Source organism: Petaurus breviceps, unplaced genomic scaffold (assembly GCF_028583685.1).
Source record: "Petaurus breviceps papuanus isolate PSGF00001 unplaced genomic scaffold, PetGlider_PUasm1.0 126, whole genome shotgun sequence".
Classification (NCBI taxonomy): domain Eukaryota; kingdom Metazoa; phylum Chordata; class Mammalia; order Diprotodontia; family Petauridae; genus Petaurus; species Petaurus breviceps.
This window is the reverse complement of record NW_027185655.1, coordinates 54,609,237-54,615,618: the sequence shown is the minus strand read 5'-3', so window position 1 is coordinate 54,615,618 and position 6,382 is coordinate 54,609,237. Positions and strand designations below refer to the sequence as shown.

Genomic DNA, 6,382 nt, shown 5'->3' with positions numbered 1-6,382 from the left:
TTGTTACAAGAGACCTGTCATGGAGTGGAACTAATCTGTAAGTGTTTGTAATGTAGCAACAAAATACATCAGGGGCAGCCAGGTGGCTCAGCAAGTAAGAGCACCGGCTCCAGTGTCGGGATGACCTGGGGATCAAATCCAGGCTCAGATACTCAGCACCACACCCAGAAATAACTGGCCATGTAACCTTGAGCAAGTTACTTAACCCTGATTGCTTTTTAAAAAAATACATCAATAAAACTTTTTTTTTAATGCTTGTGGATTAGTGGGTTCATTGATTGATATGATTCATCTTTTAGTTTGAAAACCAGAATCATAGGACAGCTAGGTGGCGCAGTGAGTAAGAGTGCCGGCCCCGGCATCAGGAGGACCCAGGATTGGTTCTGGCCTCAGATACTTAACACACACACAAAAAAAAACCTGGCCCTGTAACCTTGGGCAAGTTACTTAACCCCAATTGCTTAAAAAAAAAAACAGAATTATCAGTAATGAATGAAAGCAAAGTGTTCTTCAACAGCCACTGTGCCCTATATATACAGAGAGTTAGGCAGACAGAGGGTGTTTCCAGGAGGCATCCCAGCATCATTGTCCCAAATGTATGGGACTGACTACTGCATGAATTGAGGAGTCATCTTTACAGAACTTTGTTTTAGCATTATTTATATTATCAAGGTCCTCTATCTCATTATTCCATGAGGCATCCTATAAACCCTGATTCCTCCTCACCCTTGCACCCCTGCACTCACCATCTTCCATAAAGATCATGAAAATCAGTACTTCAACAATTATTTTAATCAGAAAACTCATTCCTGTATTGCCCCAGCACCATCAGCAGTGACAAAAACAAACAGTCCTGAGGCCATAGTGGTTGCAATGGGGAGAACCAGGCAAACTAGGAGTCGAGGGGACAGGGAGCAGAAAGTGCACCATGAGAAAGACACTAAGCTCCTGGACGGCACTGAGAAAGAGAAGAGCTGGCATCTCAACCCAGCGGAGAGCAGCATTTCAGCATTCCTGAAGTGCCAAGCAGCCTCTGCTTCTCAGCTGGCATGTACATCAAAAAAGGCTCGGGGCTCTATGAGTAAAGCAGAATTGCAGGAGCTCAGAAGAAACGTGAGGTGTGCAAATTTAGAGACATCTCCACTCCAAATGTTCCTGTGGACTATTTGTGCCCGACCTGTGTTAGAGCCTTCTGAGCTCGCACTGGTCTGATCAGCCACAGTTGGCCACACCACACACTGATGCCAACATCGTGATGTTGTTTTGATCCTCTTTGAATACAAAGGACAAAAACCAAACCAGCAGTCCATGGGTCTCTTTGCTAGTGCATTCCTAGAGCCCTAACAAGGTATATGCTCCAAACAGAAGAAGGGAAGAAAAGACCCAATCAAGCCAGCCAGCTCATAGCCACGTATCAGCTCTGTCATCCAGCCTTAACTCCTGCCTCCCAGCAGCTTTGCCTCTGTATGTCACCTCTCTCAGATGGTTAGGAGAGGCTCCATAGAGGAAACATTTGGTTCTGGTTTTCTGCTCCTTTTTGTCCTACCCTATTTTTATTTTTTTCTTATTTTTTGGAGGGCAGTTGGTTTAAGTAACTTGCCCAAGGTCACATGGCTAAGGTTTTTTGTTTGTGTGTGTTAAGTGTCTGAGGCTGGATCCAAACTCAGGTCCTCCTGACTCCAGGGCCAGCACTCTACTCACTGTACCACCTAGCTGCCCCCCTACCCTATTTTTAGAGAGTTGTGACCCACAGTTTGAGAAATTACCACCTTCTTCTAAAGACCATTCCTCACATCCATCTGGACAAAATACATCATTTAATTAAGTCTCCATAAGAGAGCTCAGAATTCATTTATAAGCCCAGAAACCAAACAAGATTTTATTGACTCTGCTCATAGATACACATATCTGTCTCTACCATTTTGCTGAGTTATTATTGTCATATACGAGTCTAATGGGGTGTACTTTACCCAGAGGCAAGTTCATGGAACAATAAATTACAAACCTTTAGGCATTATCTGATGTGTTTGTTCCAATATTGCCTTTTACAGCAACATACAATCTGGGTAATGTTGCTAGGAGTGGTGAGTTGTTTAGGCTGTTTTTCTTACTTGCTTTAACTTCCTTTTTTCCTTCTGAGTTCATGTTTATAAAGAAGAGAATTGCAAAATTATCTCCAGAGCTTAAAGGAGCTTCAAATCCCATTTAATCCAAGAGAAACTTCTGATTTAAATTTATTTGTATTCTGAATGTGACAGACATTTTTTAAAGGGCATTTCCACATACATGGACAGCTAGGTGGCACAGTGGATATAGTGCTGGGCCTGAAGTCAAGAAGTCTCCTCTTCCTAAGTTTAAGTCTGTCCTCAAACACTAGCTGTGTGACCCTGGGAAAGTCACTTAACCCTGTTTACCTCAGTTGCCTTATCTGTAAAATGAACTGAAAAAGGAAATGGCAAAACTGCTTTAGTATCTTCGCCAAGAAGACCCCAAATAGGGTCACAAAGAATTGGCCATGACTAAAATGACAGAAAAACAATATACATAGTAGAAAAGAAAAAGCTGAACAGAAAATTTGATGTTCAAATACAAGAAGCAAGAGAAGCATGAGAAGATAAACAGGGAAAAGAAATCATAAGGAACTTATTAAAGCTGAACTATTTACATTCCTACATGGAAAAACGATAATTATAACTCATAAGACTTTTCTCAGTATGAGCATAGTTGAAGGGAATATATATGTGTGTGGATACACACACACACACACACACACACACACACACACACACATATATATATATATATAAATGTATGTATGTATGCATCCATATATATGTATATATAGGAGGGTGTAAGTATATATTAATATATGTGAGTGTGGGCATATGTATGTTCATGTACACATAGAGGGCACAGGATGAGTTGAATAGGAAGGAGTGATATCTAAAAATAAAATTAAGAGGTGAAAAATGTGTTTATTGGGCGAAGAAGAAAGGGAGAGATAGATTAGGGTAAATTATCTCATCTAAAAGAGGCAAGAGAAAACTGTTACAATGGAGGGGAAGAGCAGGAAGGTGAAAGGGAATGGGATAACCTTATTCTCATTGAATTTGGCTTAAGGAGGGAATAACATACCTGCCCAATTGGGTATCTTACCCTACAGGAAAATAAGGGGGTAGGGGAAAAGAGGGGGGATGATAGGAGGGCAGATTGGAGGGGGAGGACAGGTAGGAGCAAACATTTTTGAAAAGGAACAGGGTCAAAGGAAAAAATAGAATAAAGTGGGGGGCAGGATAGGATGGAGGGAAAAATAGTTAGTCTTTCACTATATATCTACTATGGAAATGATTTGAATAAACCTATATTGTACAACCTATATTGAATTGTTTATCTTCCCAGTGGGAGAGGTTGAGGAAAGGAAGAAGGGAAAAAATTTTGGAACCCAAAGTTTTAAAAATAAATGTTAAAAAAAAAAAGAAAAAGAAGATTGTACATAAAACTACAGCTCATTATTGTGTCCAGGTTGTTTAGTTTTTTTTTTTCTTTTTGGAGGGCAATTGGGGTTAAGTGATTTGCCCAAGGTCATACGGCTAGTAAGTGTGTCTGTGTCAAGTGTCTGAGGTCAGATTTGAACTCAGGTCCTTCTGACTCCAGGTCTGGTGCTCTATTCACTGCACCACCTAGCCACCCCCAGATTGTTTTTCTTTTTAAGTATATAAATCCAACCAGTGATTTTCAAAGCTATCCTTATTGTACTTCTTTCTAACCTTCTTTCTTGAAATGTGTGACTCTTGTAAAACTTCACCAATAAGTGACCATGCAGCCTCTACTAAAAAATAACCAATGAGAGTGATCCCCTTACCTCCCAAGGAAGCCTGTATATTACATTTGGATAGTTATAATTATTGGAAAATTCCTCATTTACATCCAGTGGAGACTGACCTTTCTGCAATTTCCACTCCACCTATTGGTCTTGTCTTCTGGGGTCAAGAAGTGAAAGAACTTCCTCTTATATATAACATCCCAATGATTTATTATGGGAAAAGTGCTGTGTTAAGTATTGGAGATATAAATGGAAAAGTATGATGGTCCCTGTTCTCAAGGAGCTCACATTGGAAACCCTGAGGAATAGCAATGACCAGGCCAGAGTGGTGCAGGAACAGCAGCACTCAGACTCAGCCAGTCCAGGTGCCAGTAGGCTCTGAAAAATGTCAAGAAACCAGTCAACAAGCATTTATTGACTCGTTGTTGGTGATCTGCACGGTGCGCTTGTCCGCCTGCCCCCGCAGAAATGCTCCGGTTGTCTACAGTTCTTCGTCAGATAAGGCCAGTGTCTAGGGCACTGGCCCCCCACCTGACACGTGCTTATGCTAAAGACGTCAAATTTGGAGCAGATGCCCGAGCCTTAATGCTTCAAGGTGCCCATCTTTTAGCTGATGCGGTTGCCGTTACTATGGGGCCAAAGGGAAGAACTGTGATCATTGAACAGAGTTGGGGAAGTCCCAAGGTAACAAAAGATGGTGTGACTGTTGCAAAAGCAATAGATTTGAAGGACAAATACAAAAACATTGGTGCCAGGCTAGTTCAGGATGTTGCCAATAACACAAATGAAGAGGCTGGGGATGGCACTACCACAGCAACAGTCCTTGCACGATCCATTGCTAAGGAAGGTTTTGAGAAGATTAGCAAAGGAGCAAATCCAGTGGAGATCAGGAGAGGTGTGATGTTGGCTGTTGATTCGGTCATTGCTGAACTTAAGAAGCAGTCTAAACCTGTCACAACTCCTGAAGAAATTGCTCAGGTTGCTACAATTTCTGCAAATGGAGACCGAGAAATTGGCAACATAATATCTGATGCAATGAAAAAGGTTGGACGAAAGGGTGTCATCACAGTAAAGGATGGAAAAACATTGGATGATGAGTTGGAAATTATTGAAGGCATGAAGTTTGATAGAGGTTATATCTCTCCGTATTTTATTAATACAGCTAAAGGTCAGAAATGTGAATTCCAGGATGCCTACATTCTCGTAAGTGAGAAAAAGATCTCTAGTGTCCAATCTATTGTACCTGCACTTGAAATTGCAAATGCCCACCGTAAATCTTTAGTCATAATTGCTGAAGATGTCGATGGAGAAGCACTAAGTACACTGGTTTTGAACAGGCTAAAAGTCGGGCTGCAGGTTGTTGCAGTAAAAGCTCCGGGATTTGGTGACAACAGGAAGAACCAGCTTAAGGATATGGCTATTGCTACTGGTGGTACAGTGTTTGGAGAAGAGGGGTTGACTCTGAATCTTGAAGATATTCAAGCTCATGACTTTGGAAAGGTTGGAGAGGTCATTGTGACAAAAGATGATGCCATGCTTTTGAAAGGAAAGGGTGAAAAATCCCAAATTGAGAAACGTGTTCAAGAAATTGTTGAACAATTAGACGTTACTACTAGTGACTATGAAAAAGAAAAGTTAAATGAACGTTTGGCCAAACTTTCTGATGGAGTAGCTGTAATAAAGGTTGGTGGAACAAGTGATGTAGAAGTGAATGAAAAGAAAGACCGGGTTACTGATGCACTCAATGCAACACGTGCTGCTGTTGAAGAAGGCATAGTTCTGGGAGGAGGCTGTGCATTGCTTCGATGCATTCCTGCCTTAGAGAAATTAACTCCAGCTAATGAAGATCAAAAAATTGGAATAGAAATAATTAAGAAGTCGTTGAAAATCCCTGCAATGACCATTGCTAAGAATGCGGGTGTTGAAGGCTCATTGATAGTTGAGAAAATTTTACAAAGCTCCTCAGAGATAGGTTATGATGCCATGCTTGGAGATTTTGTGAATATGGTTGAAAAAGGAATAATTGACCCGACTAAGGTTGTAAGAACTGCTTTGTTGGACGCTGCTGGTGTAGCTTCTCTGTTAACTACAGCAGAAGTTGTTGTTACTGAAATTCCTAAAGAAGAGAAGGAACCTGCCATGGGAGGGATGGGTGGCATGGGCGGAGGCATGGGAGGTGGCATGTTCTAATTTCCTAGAATAATGCTTTATCATGATCTGTGATGCAAGCAAGACTCAAGGCAATGTTCTTCGCTAACTTCAGAGAAGTCAGTTGGAGGGAGGACTGAAGTAAAGGCTGATGTTTGAGAAAATCACTATAACCATCAGTTACTGGTTTCAGTTGACAAAATATGTAATGGTTTACTGCTGTCATTATCCATGATAAAGATAATTTATTTTATATTTTTTTTAATAAAGACATTTGTACATTCCTAATACTGGGTGCAAGATCCATGTACCAATGTTCTGCTTTCAACTTAAACCAGCTGAGGCATTTTTACTATTATTCTGCTAGGTCAGAATTTTAGTATTTGCAATCACTAGAAGGAAAGTTCAGAA

At 40.8% G+C, this 6,382-nt stretch overlaps 1 pseudogene; it reads left to right on the top strand.

The window, feature by feature from the left end:
• Positions 1-4,242: 4,242 nt before the first annotated feature.
• LOC138167373 (60 kDa heat shock protein, mitochondrial pseudogene) lies at positions 4,243-6,173 on the top strand (annotated as a pseudogene).
• The last annotated feature ends 209 nt before the right edge of the window (positions 6,174-6,382 follow it).